Here is a 13061-nt window from a genome sequence, read left to right on the forward strand (position 1 = left end):
CTGTGGATGCCACAATACCTGAAGGGATATTAAAGAGATTATCCTAAAAAAGATAATGATAACTTATCCTCGGGATAGGTCTTTATTATCACATCAGCGGGGGTCCAAGTTCCGGAACTCTGCCGATCAGCTGTTTCAGGGAGCGGCTGCGCTCACCGGAGCCCTGGTGAGAGATGCAGGCTCCCAACAGCTTTCCAATGACAGCGCCGTACATTGTATAGTGGCTGTGCTTGGTATTGCAGCTCAGCCCCCTTGACTTGAATGGGGCTGAGCTTCACCTAGGTCAGGGATGGCCAACCTGTGGCTCTTCAGCTGTTGTAAAACTATAACTCCCACTATGCCCTGCTGTAGGCTGAAAGCAGTCTTGGCATGCTGGGAGTTGTAGTTTTGAAATAGCTGGAGATCCGCAGGTTGGCCATCCCTGACCTAGGTCATGTGACAGATGTACAGTGATGTCACTGGCCTAGGAAGAAGCTGCGGCGCTCAAGCCCTCTTCTAACAGCTGATCGGTGGGGGTCCCGGGTGTCACACTCCTGCAGATCTGATACTGAAGACCAGGATAATTCCTTTAAGGGCACGTTGACATGTTGGATCCGACAAGGATTTTGCCTTGGATTACATGCGGAAATTCAAGTCAAATCTGACAACAATCCATATTCCGTGCATGTAAATAGGGTTTCTGTAACCATTTCCATGTGTGTTTATGGCGCCACTGCAGAAACAGGTGGCACGCTATTTATTTCTGCAGATTCTGAACATTAAAGGGGTTATCCAGTTTCACAAACAGACCCCGGGCCCCTCACCGGTAATATACTTACCCCGCTCCCTGCGCCGCTCCTGGTTCCCGCAGCGCTGCTGCTTCTCCCTGTACACGGATGTAAACATCCGGTGTCGGGGGGGAGCAGCCAATGGCAGGCGGGGACAGGGAAAAGCCTCCCTAGCATTGGGGTGACGAATTTCCCTTATGCACAGGATAGGGGATAAGTATTAGATCCGTGGGGGTCCTGCTGCTGCTCCCCCCTCCCCCCGATGACAAGAACAGGGATCTCATACCCCACAAGACTCCCTAAAATGAAGAGTCAGGTTGGACCTGCATACTGCTTCTCCATTCACCTCTATGGGAGTTCAGAATGACAGATGGGTACAGCGCTCGGCTATTTCTGGATACTCGACCTACCGCTCAATTCATTTTAAATGACCCTACAGGGTACGGGTTCCCCCAGCGTTAGGACCACCACCAATCTAATAGTTATCCTCTATACTGTGGTTAGGAAATAACATGCTACAACCGGGATACCCCTTTAATGTCCCCAGTGCCAGCCACAAATTGGGTCTGTCTACAGTGCTAGCCAAATTGTCCCACAGTGCCGATGCAGCGCCCAAAGTCTACTACAGTCTTTCCTGCCTCCAAACCCAACGACAGTATCTCCTGACTGCAGTGCCAGTCCCATTGTACCCGCAAAAGTCAACCAGAATGTCCACTAGCCACAATGACTGCTTACTTTCTACGCTTTCACTGGGGGCTATCTTCTCAGCAGAGACAATCTGTAAGAGATCTGAAGGTCATGTGTGACACCATACTCTGGCCACGTAGTGTACAAGTGCATAAAACAACCATACACCGCAGAATATTAGGTGAAGTCATGCTATCCTATCTTAAAACGGACATAGATTTTTTTTTTTTTTTTATGAATTATATGAATCTAGTGCACAGGCAGCATTCGAGATCTGCCAAGCATACTGAAAACCACTCATGATTATTGCTGGTCTGTTTCTCCTAGGATTCAGTGAACCCTAAATTTGGATCTGGTTCAGTGGCGCTCACTCTGCAGTAGATACGGCTGACGTGGATCACATCACAGCGAGTAAACAGTAGCCGGACTTGTCCAGGATTTTAAGAAATTGACTATGAGCAGGAACCACTATAAAATATTCTAATAACCATTAATTCCCCACCAGTTCTGCAATGATGACATCACATACCTCATTCATGCAGCTGCCATGTGAATGACGTTTGTGATGTCACTCTGTAGGAACAGTGCGGTCCACCAAATCGGCGGGGGGAAATAGCATTTCCTGCTCATGGACAATTTTCTTAGAAATACCGGACAACCCGGTACTGGCATCAGTATAATCATCTTCCTTAGGCCTCATGCACACGACAGTTTTTTTTCACGGTCCGCAAAAACGGGGTCCGTGGGTCCGTGATCCGTGACCGTTTTTTCGTCCGTGGGTCTTCCTTGATTTTTGGAGGATCCACGGACATGAAAAAAAAGTCGTTTTGGTGTCCGCTGGCCGTGCGGAGCCAAACGGATCCGTCCTGAATTACAATGCAAGTCAATGGGGACGGATCCGTTTGATGTTGATACAATATGGTGCCATTTCAAACGGATCCGTCCCCATTGACTTTCAATGTAAAGTCTGGAGTTCTTTTATACCATCGGATTGGAGTTTTCTCCAATCCGATGGTATATTTTAACTTGAAGCGTCCCCATCACCATGGGAACGCCTCTATGTTAGAATATACTGTCGGATATGAGCTACTTTGTGAACCTCAGATCCGACAGTATATTCTAACACAGAGGCGTTCCCATGGTGATGGGGACGCTTCAGGTTAGAATACACTACAAACTTTGTACAAGACTGCCCCCTGCTGCCTGGCAGCACCCGATCTCTTACAGGGGGATATGATAGCACAATTAACCCCTTCAGGTGCGGCACCTAAAGGGGTTAATTGTACTATCATATTCCCCTGTAAGAGATCAGGGCTGCCAGGCAGCAGGGGGCAGACCCCCCCCCCTCCCCAGTTTGAATATCGTTGGTGGCACAGTGTGCGCCCACCATCGCCCCCCCTCCCTCCCTCTATTGTAATAAATCGTTGGTGGCACAGTGTGCGCCCACCATCGCCCCCCCTCCCTCCCTCTATTGTAATAAATCGTTGGTGGCACAGTGTGCGCTCCCCATCGGGCCCCCCCTTCCTCCCTCTAATGTTAGAAATCGTTGGTGGCACAGTGTGCGCCCACCATCGCCCCCCCTCCCTCCCTCTATTGTAATAAATCGTTGGTGGCACAGTGTGCGCATACCATCGCCCCCCCCCCCCCTCCCTCCCTCTATTGTAATAAATCGTTGGTGGCACAGTGTCCTGTCCTATTTTTTTTGACGGACAACGGTTCACGGACCCATTCAAGTCAATGGGTCCGTGAAAGAACACGGATGCACACAAGATTGGCATCCGTGTCCGTGATCCGTGGCCGTAGGTTGCTTTCATACAGACGGATCCGAAGATCCGTCTGCATAAAAGCTTTTTCTGATCTAAGTTTTCACTTCGTGAAAACTCATTTCCGACAGTATATTCTAACACAGAAGCGTTCCCATGGTGATGGGGACGCTTCTAGTTAGAATACACTGCAAACTTTGTACAAGACTGCCCCCTGCTGCCTGGCAGCACCCGATCTCTTTTTTGACGGACAGGATACACGGATCACGGCCTCGGCTGCAAAACGGTGCATTTTCCGATTTTTCCACGGACCCATTGAAAGTCAATGGGTCCGCGAAAAAAAACGGAAAACGGCACAACGGCCACGGATGCACACAACGGTCGTGTGCATGAGGCCTTAAAAATCCATCCTGGTTTGAGACTTTGATGCTGATGGTCTATCCTCTGGACACCCGGGTCCCCCGCTGATCAACTGTTTCAGAAGGCACCGGCGCTCACAGTAGCGCCATGGCCTTTTCTCAGCTTTCCCTATGCAGAGTATAGGGGATAACTATTAAATTGGTGCGACCCTCACCAACCACGTGTACGGGGGCTCTATACACTCTGCATTCCCCCCTGCAATAAACGGAGGGGCCAGTTGAACATGCGTGTGGCCACTCCATTAATTTCTATGGGAGTTCCGGAGATAGTCGAGTACAGCGCTACACTATCTCCAGAATACCCATAGAAATGAATAGAGCGGCCACACGCATGTTCAACTGGCCCCTCCGTTTATTGCAGGGGGTACGGCTCCCGTTTCCGTGATCAGTGAGGGTCCCTCCACCGATCTAATAGTAACACTCTAACCGGAATGCCCCTTTAAATGGCAGATATTAACCGTTTTGGCAGTGAATTATTTCTTAGCAGTGGTTGCTGACCCCTGTTATACCACTTGGAATTTCCTGTGCATTGAATTGAAAATGGCATCCCTTTCTGGAATATGCACAGAAACTCTAGTGGGTGGCCCCATGCAGATTAACCCCGCTGAAGTGCGTGAACCTGCGGCATTAGTTAAATGCAAATTTGAAGCACAAATCCTAGGGTCACCCTTGGATTTTGGGCCGGTCTTACCAAAGGTACAGATCTGCTGGGCAAAAGCAAACGGGCACAGTCTGTCCTTACTGGGTAACTGGGGTCTTTCCTAAATGTTTAGCCAGTTAAACATTAAGGTCTGTTTCACACTTGCATTGTTGTTTTCCGGTAGAGGATCTGAATACCCGGAAAAAAAAAAAAAACGTTTCCGTTTAGTCCTCATGCATTCTGAGAGGAAAGAGATCCGTTCAGGATGCATCAGGATGTTGTTCCGTTTTGTGACCGGACACAAAACCGCTGCAAGCTACGGTTTTGTGTCTGCTCATAGAAACGGAAGAAAATTGTAATGTAAGTCAATGGTGACGGATCTGTTTTTTCAGGAGCCTAAAAAACGTGATCCGTCCCCCATCGACTTTTAATGTATTTAATGACGGATCCGTTTTTTTAGGTTTTGATTTCACACAACCGCATCCTAACGAAATGATGCGTCCTGATGTGCAAACAGATCCGTTTAAGTGCAGTATCCGTTTAAGTGCAGTATTGAGATCCTCTGCCGGATCTCAATACCGAAATTAACAAACCAAGTGTGAAACAGGCCTAAGATGTGCCGATTGTCTTTCCTGTAACGTGCATGGACGTTCCAGAGCTGAAGACCTCCGTAATCTGAGACTGGTTGCTATGGACTTTCTGTCTGACCAGTTTATGCCTAGCAGCCACTATCGAATGGCTCATCTGTTCAGCTCTGTTGGCACTGGGCGTCCCGCAGAGAAGAAGAAAAGCAGTTTGGCAGCAGTCACGCCGTTCCAGTCCCCGTCTCAGTCTTTGGCATTGTGAGGTTAAGCGATATGGAATATAAGATTGGCAGAGCACAGTATCTCATCTACCCATGCTCCAGTTGTGACTCCCTTGATGTCAAATATGTTGGCAAAGCACAATTATGGATCCCAGGTGATCAGCGATCTCATGCCAGCGAGCGGGAGTACTCTAACGAAGCAAACGCAGAAGTTGTGATGACAAAAACCTCAAAATCCTGAATTTGCTCCTTTGAAAAATCACAGGTCAATCTCTTTGAGGCAAGTGTATAATTCTGATACACCCGGAACAGGACGGCTTGTGCCTCTCTTCATTCTAGAAAGAAAGGAATTTGGGGGAAGAATAGGTCAGAAGTATCCAAAGTGCTGAGAAATCTGGGGGTGGAATTTCGTCGAAGGCTTCGACAACGTGTATTCAGCCGAGATGAATAGTGGTCTTGTTGGGTGTAATGTATCTATCACGTATGACGTATGTAAGGCGTCCAGTCCTCGGAAGGAACGTGCAGGGAATCAGTGTGTGTTATGACATTTACTGGCCAAGGAGATAATGTTACAGAGATGTAGACGTGACATGGCAAGGATGTACCTAAGGCACTAGAGCATAAAAAAACAAGTCCTTTGTATGCTGGCATGGCAATCCAGTATGGAAGGCTAGTATAAGTGAATTCTAGTGAAAGGTCTATTAGGCATTAGGATGTAATTTTTGTCTAAATTCTCCATATTTCTGGGTGTGCAGCTCAATACAATCTATTGGGCCCCATTAGCAGCCAGTTTAGGCTAAACACCCTATTACACGGCCCGATATTCCGGCAGGTGGAATATGAACATGTCCATCGTTGTTCATTAGCGCTGGCTGATGCAAAGTGATTGGGGGAAGAACAGTTGCTACTGCAGTGCCATCAGTATCCCCTCCGATCAGCTGTTTGAGAAGGCACTAGCAGTGGCGCCACTGCCTTCTCTCTGCTCACCAAGCACAGCGCCGTGCATTGTATAGTGGCTGTGCTTGGTATTGCGCTCAGCCCCATTCACTTCAATGGGACTGAGCAACGCCTAGGCCACGTGACCGATGAATTTGTTGTCCCTGGCGTAGGGAAAGCTGTGAGCAGGACGCAGCACTACTGCAAGCACTGCTGACTTTTCAAACAGCTGATTTGGCGGGGGTCCCTAGACTCCGACCGATCACATACTGATGACCTATCCAGATCCGAAAACCCCGTTAAAGAGGTGGTCTGGGAATAAATATTTTTTCTCAGATGTCCACAGCCTGCTCACCGCCACTCCCTTCCTGCACTCTGGCTCCTGGGTTTCCGCCATCCTGGTCTATGGGCATGATCTCCTGCTCTGCTGCAGCCAATCACTATGTTCTGTGTAAACAGATTGTGCTGCCGACAATGTGCAAATCGAATAGAGGGTGAACAATCATAATGACGATCATTGGTTCCGCGCTCTTTGCATTGGGTCATGTGAGAGGAACTTTAAATTAAGCACCAATCAACTTGTACAGCGGATATTCAAAGTCTCCACACCCATGTTAAAATGTCAGGTTTCTGTGCTGTAAAAAAAATGAGACAAAGATAAATCAATTCAGAACTTTTTCCACCTTTAATGTGACCTATAAGCTGTACCACTCAATTGAAAAACAATCTGAAATCTTTTAGGTGGAGGGAAGAAAACAAAACAAAAAAATAATAATGTGGTTGCATAAGTGTGCACACCCTCTTATAACTGGGGATGTAGCTGTGTTCAGAATTAAGCAATCACATTCAAAATCATGTTAAATAGGAGTCAGCATACACCTGCCATCATTTAAAGTGCCTCTGATTAACCCCAAATAAAGTTCAGCTGCTCTAGTTGGTCTTTCCAGAAATTTACTTAGTCGCATCCCACAGCAAAAGCCATGGTCCACAGAGAGCTTCCAAAGCATCAGAGGGATCTCATTGTTAAAAGGTATCAGTCAGGAGAAGGGGACAAAAGGATTTCCAAGGCATTAGATATACCATGGAACACAGTGGAGACAGTCATCATCAAGTAGAGAAAATATGGCACAACAGTGACATTACCAAGAACTGGACGTCCCTCCAAAATTGATGAAAAGACGAGAAGAAAATTGGTCTGGGAGACTGCAAGAGGCCTACTGTCACGGGTAAGGAAGGTAGAGAGGAAGTGCACCCCCTAAACTGCCACCCTCAACCCTGTCCCTGCCTACTTGCACCACCCGCCCTAGATGACGGGGCGCAACTGGGCGACGGTCCCTGACCTACGTAAGTGTAGAGCAGGGCGAACAGAGAAAGAGAGGAACAGACAGCCAAGGCAGAAGGCGGTACACAAGACTAAGGCAATCGGGTAGACAGGGAGGTAGATAAGACAACAGTACCCAGTGATGGAAAAGGCAATGGCGGGTCAACTAGCCGAGGTCGGTCCGGGAGGTCACGTCAGTACAAGGGATGAGGCAGGAGACGAAATCCAAGAACGAGCCGAGGTCAAATCCGAGAGATAGCGTAAGTACCAAGGGAGCGGGCAAAGCGAGGTCAGGAAACAAACAAGGTCAATACCAGAGGTCAAGTAGGAAGCAATAATTATAGTACACACAGCCCTAGAGCCGAAAATCACAGGCAACCTGTGGCCAGCAGGCTGCCTGTATTTATAGTGGGGAGTGATGGCATGTGACGTGGCCAGCGTCACACGACCGACAGACAGACAAGTCGAGCACCGAGTGATTAGCTCGGCGCTCAAGGCAGACCTAGGAGCAGGGAGCCTCCCAGCTAGCAAAGCCGCCCTGGGAACGAGGCCAAACGCAGATCCTCGCTCCCGCAGCTAAGCAGCAGGTCTGCGGCTGATGGGAGACAGAGTGCGCCTTCGGCGCCCCGTTACACCTACAGCAACATTAAAGGAGCTGCAGGAATATCTGGCAAGTACTGGCTGTGTGGTACATGTGACAACAATCTCCCGTATGTCTGGGCTATGGGTTAGAGTGGCAAGACGAAAGCCTTTTCTTACCAAGAAAAACATTCAAGCCAGGCTACATTTTGCAAAAACACATCTGAAGTCTCCCAAAAGCATGTGGGAAAAGGTGTTATGGTCTGAGGAAACCAAGGTTGAACTTTTTCGGCCATAATTCCAAAAGATGTTTGGCGCAAAAACAACACTGCACATCACCAAAGAACACCATCCCCACAGTGAAGCATGGTGGTGGCAGCATCATGCCAAGGGGCTGTTTTTCTTCAGCTGGAACTGGGGCCTTAGTTAAGCTAGAGGGAATTATGAACAGTTCCAAATACCAGTCAATATTGGCACAAAACCTTTAGGCTTCTGCTAGAAAGCTGAACATGAAGAGGAACTTCATCTTTCAGCATGACAACGACCCAAAGCATACATCCAAATCAACAAAGGAATGGCTTCACCAGAAGAAGATTAAAGTTTTGGAATGGCCCAGCCAGAGCCCAGACCTGAATCCAATTGAAAATCTGTGGGGTGAGCTGAAGAAGGCTGTGCCCAGGAGATGCCCTCGCAATCTGACAGATTTGGAGTGTTTTTTGCAAAGAAGAGTGGGCAAATCTTGCCAAGTCAAAATGTGCCATGCTGATAGACTCCTACCCAAAAAGACTGAGTGCTGTAATAAAATCAAAAGGTGCTTCAACAAAGTATTAGTTTAAGGGTGTGCACACTTATGCAACCATATTATTTTATTTGTATATTTTTTCTTCCCTCTACCTAAAAGATTTCAGTTTGTTTTTTAATTGTGTTGTACAGACTTTTAATATCCACTGTATGTCATTAATCGGTGCTCTTCTACTGCCCAGCATCGGCTGTGTAAGACCACCCCTAGGCTAGAAAATGTGTGCTTTGTGGACTTTATATCATATATCCCCTGTTCTGTTTTTTACTTTAGGTGCACATTTTCCAACTTTTATTATTTTTGCGTTTAGATTCGGAATCCCAATCCTACTGACGGAATAAGAGGAGAATGATATTACCGTCATTCCCGCGAGTTATTCATCAAAACTCCCCCATGGATAAAGAGAGTATTCTGAAGGTAGAGTGTCACTTTAATGTAATGCTTGCCATCCACTTTCCATAGTTGGCTGACAGCTATTCCTCCTGTACCCCCTTGTGCATACACACTCTTCTAAGCTGATCATGGTCTGAACGATAGTGAAATATATTATTTTTTCTAATCCTTTTATATTTTCTGATTGTAGATCAGGGAGGCAGCCATCTTGGCGGACCTGTTGTTAACCGCATTTAGATATATCCTTTGCAGCAGCCGCCATGGGCCATAGACACAATAGATTGGCGCAAACTCCATTCACTTCTACTGGAGAGTTTTCTAGGCATGCTCTGGGACCTGTGCAGGGAGGGGGAGTAGATAAGCTGTAACATCACCTATTGTGAATGGTGGATCCTGTTATCTGTATAGAGGCGTTAACTGTCTTTGTAATTCTGCCTGTGCTAATAATGAGATGACTGCTGAGAAGTGAGTTCTGCAGAATAGGAAGTGTCAGCATATTATTGGGCTTAGTAGCCTGTGCAAAAACTGCAAAGTTTCTAAAAAAAAAAATGGGTCATTTATTTTTTTAGATGTACACCCATTTTTGCCATATATCTGTTGCAGATTCAGTCACAAAAAGTGGATTTGTGGCCGAATCTGCGACTTTTCCCCACTCACTCCAGGTCTTAAAAAGGGAGCATGGTGTGGGCGGGAAAGGGGAAGGGGAGCTTTGCTGTACGGACAGTCTCATTTATCATTTTCTGCCCCTGTTTTAGGCATAGAAAAGGATCTAAATCTACACCAGCAAGGGAGCTGGACAGGCGTAGGATACGCCAGCACCTCTACATAACTTAGGCGCATCATGCGCCAGACCAAGGTGTATTGAGACCAGCGTCTAAAATAACCCCAAATATGTTTAACGCCCTATAACTTGATTTAAACGATAGGTCATTTTCTGATAGCGCGTTTCTTTGTCATCTGGAGCTACATAGGGGTTCTATATAGAACATGCTCATGTCCCTTTTTAATGACCTCATAACCTTTGTGGTTATCATTGTACGCACATGACTTCATATCAGTAAGGCCTAGTAGGAGATATGTGAGTCATCCCATAGGCAATAGACCCTAGTGGCAAGTGATTGGCTCCAAAATCAGCTTCAAATAGGGTTGTCTGTTGCTGGATCTTTGGGGCCAGATCCCTCTGGTTCTTGGGTCAGTCCTACCCTGCTTGGACACAGATGGTAACACTGTTCATAGAGGACCTGTCAGTTCTCTGGACAGATCTGTTTTAGTAAATATACAGTATATACTCCCCATGTAGTATCAGTTCTGAAGCATCTTTTTGTAGAACTTTGCATTAGGCCTTATTCACATGTCAGTGATCTCCATGGACAGCACACGTCCCCATTCATTTTAATGTACTTATTCACAGATCCATGTTTTAGCACGGTCCATACGGAAGTATGCTCTATTTTGTCTGTGTTTACGGATCCATCACGCCCATTATAGTCTGTGAAAAACACAGACTCAATATGGACGCCATCCATGTTTCTTCTGTGTTTCACAGACCATTTGTAAGAGATGCTTTGAAAATTAATTTTCAGCTGTGCAGTGTCCGTGGAACACAGATGTCACTCGGACACACGGATCCTTCACAGAAATCTCCACGGATTAAACACTGACCATCTTTTTATTTATTTTTATTCCAATTTTTTTTAATTAGAAAACCAAACAATTATTTTCCATACAAAATTAAACATCAACATTATTATTTCTTTTTCCCCCCCCATTAACACCTTACCCCACTACTTACCCCCTACCCTCCCTCCCCTTGCGATGCGTCTCCAATCCTCTCCATCAACAAAGACAGAAAAGGGAATAATGAGGGGGTAGAGGCGGAGAAGCTTAAAGGGAACCTGTCACCGGGATTTTGGGTATAGAGCTGAGGACATGGGCTGCTAGATGGCCACTAGCACATCCGCAATACCCAGTCCCCATAGCTCTGTGTGCTTTTATTGTGTAAAAAAAAAAGATATTTGATACATATGCAAATTAACCTGAGATGAGTCCTGTAGGTGAGATGAGTCGGGGACAGGACTCATCTCAGGTTAATTTGCATATGTATCAAATTGTGTTTTTTTAATTTACACAATAAAAGCACACAGAGCTATGGGGACTGGGTATTGCGGATGTGCTAGCGGCCATCTAGCAGCCCATGTCCTCAGCTCTATACCCAAAATCCCGGTGACAGGTTCCCTTTAAAACTTCCAAACTCCCCATACCCTAGTCCATTTTTCCTCAATATTTCTTTTGTTTATATAAAATATTTTTATATATTTTAATCTTATTAACCAAGTTTGACCATCTATTCACACTTGGAATATTTTGTGAAAACCAGACTCGTGTAATCAAAAGTCTCGCCAGAAACATTATTTTAATCAAGAGAATCTTTTTATAATTATGGCAATTTACCTTGGAAGGATCACTCAATATCCAACATTCTACCGTAAATGGGATCACTACTTTCAATTTTTGGGTAATAAAGTTATCATTTGCCCCCCAATATTCTTTTAATTCTGTACAATACCAGAACATATGTAGATACTCAGCCCCAGGTGAATCACTGTGTGGACAATTGGAAGTATTTCTTAGACCACATTTATTAAGCCATACTGGCGTGACATAGACTCTATGCAAAATATTAAATTGAACCAAAACGTGATTAAAATTATAAGCCAATATATTTTCCCAATCATCTAGTTGAATCCCCAGGCCCTTTATCTGGGGGAGCGTGTATTATTAAATAGTGCTTTAAGTAAAAATTTATAAAGTTGACCTTCTGGCCCAAATTCCCCATCAAATCATTCAAAGGTGTAGAAGTGTCTATCTCAAACAGCAATTTTTCCTTTACACTAGAAAGTGCCGAACATAACTGAAAATACCTAAACCAAGAAAAATTTATTATATGTTCTCTTTGTTTTTGTGCTAACTCCAAGAACGGAAGTATATCTCCATTCCTCACCACCAAACACTGACCATCTTATCATGGATTTCATCACGGACATGTGAATAAGGCCGTAGGCCGGGTTCAAATATGTGCTTTGAACTCACTGTATCTGGCCTACACGCCGGCTTTCGGCTGAACAAAAAATACTATACCCAGCATTTTCTTTGTCCGGTCGACAGCTGGCATCTATGCCGGAAAGCGGCTGGATTCCTTGCCGGATGCCATTACAGTGAATAGGGATCCGGCATTGTACGGTGGTATCCAGCTATGCCGGATAAAGTGAACTCTGGGAGTCTGTTCCTCCACCGGAACAGACTGCCGGGGTTTACAGCGCATATGTGAACACAGCCGTATGCTGTTCCTCTGTGACTCCTCCTGGACATTATCAACTGGGTGTTACCATCTCATTGCCGACGGAGCGAGTCCCTGCACTCCACCACCAATTCAGGCAGGACCAACCTTGCCATAGTGTGCAAGGAGAACAGTAACACCCAGTTTTAAATTTATTTATACACTTTATTATAATTTAGTTTTGTTACTCTGAATTTTGTAATCCTGTGGGGAGGTGACTTGGTGGGGCGTATGCCCCAGTCACTGGGTCTTAGAGAGGCATTGCACCAAGTCCGCCTTGTCCCTGAGTGTTTAGAGACCTGGCTAGGACAGCAAACCGTATCTTAGCTCCGGGTGAAATTATCCTACACCAGTCTAAACAATTTCGGGTCATTTCTATGAAAAATCACTATGCTTATGGTCCGCTGAATAAGCATCCACGCTCATTGTGAATGACCTTTGGTACAGTTTCTATAGTTATCAACAAAACCCCAGCTGTAACCTGGGAGGGAGCTCCTATGGTTAGTAGGGGTTAAAAAAGCAGCACAGAGCAAGTGCAGCACAGACTTGAGAGAGGTGTAAGGAGCAGCGATATGGAATTAATATATGTGCATGGCTTTGCCTCTTGCTCCTGAA

Source organism: Bufo gargarizans, chromosome 10 (genome assembly GCF_014858855.1).
Source record: "Bufo gargarizans isolate SCDJY-AF-19 chromosome 10, ASM1485885v1, whole genome shotgun sequence".
In the NCBI taxonomy this organism is placed as follows: domain Eukaryota; kingdom Metazoa; phylum Chordata; class Amphibia; order Anura; family Bufonidae; genus Bufo; species Bufo gargarizans.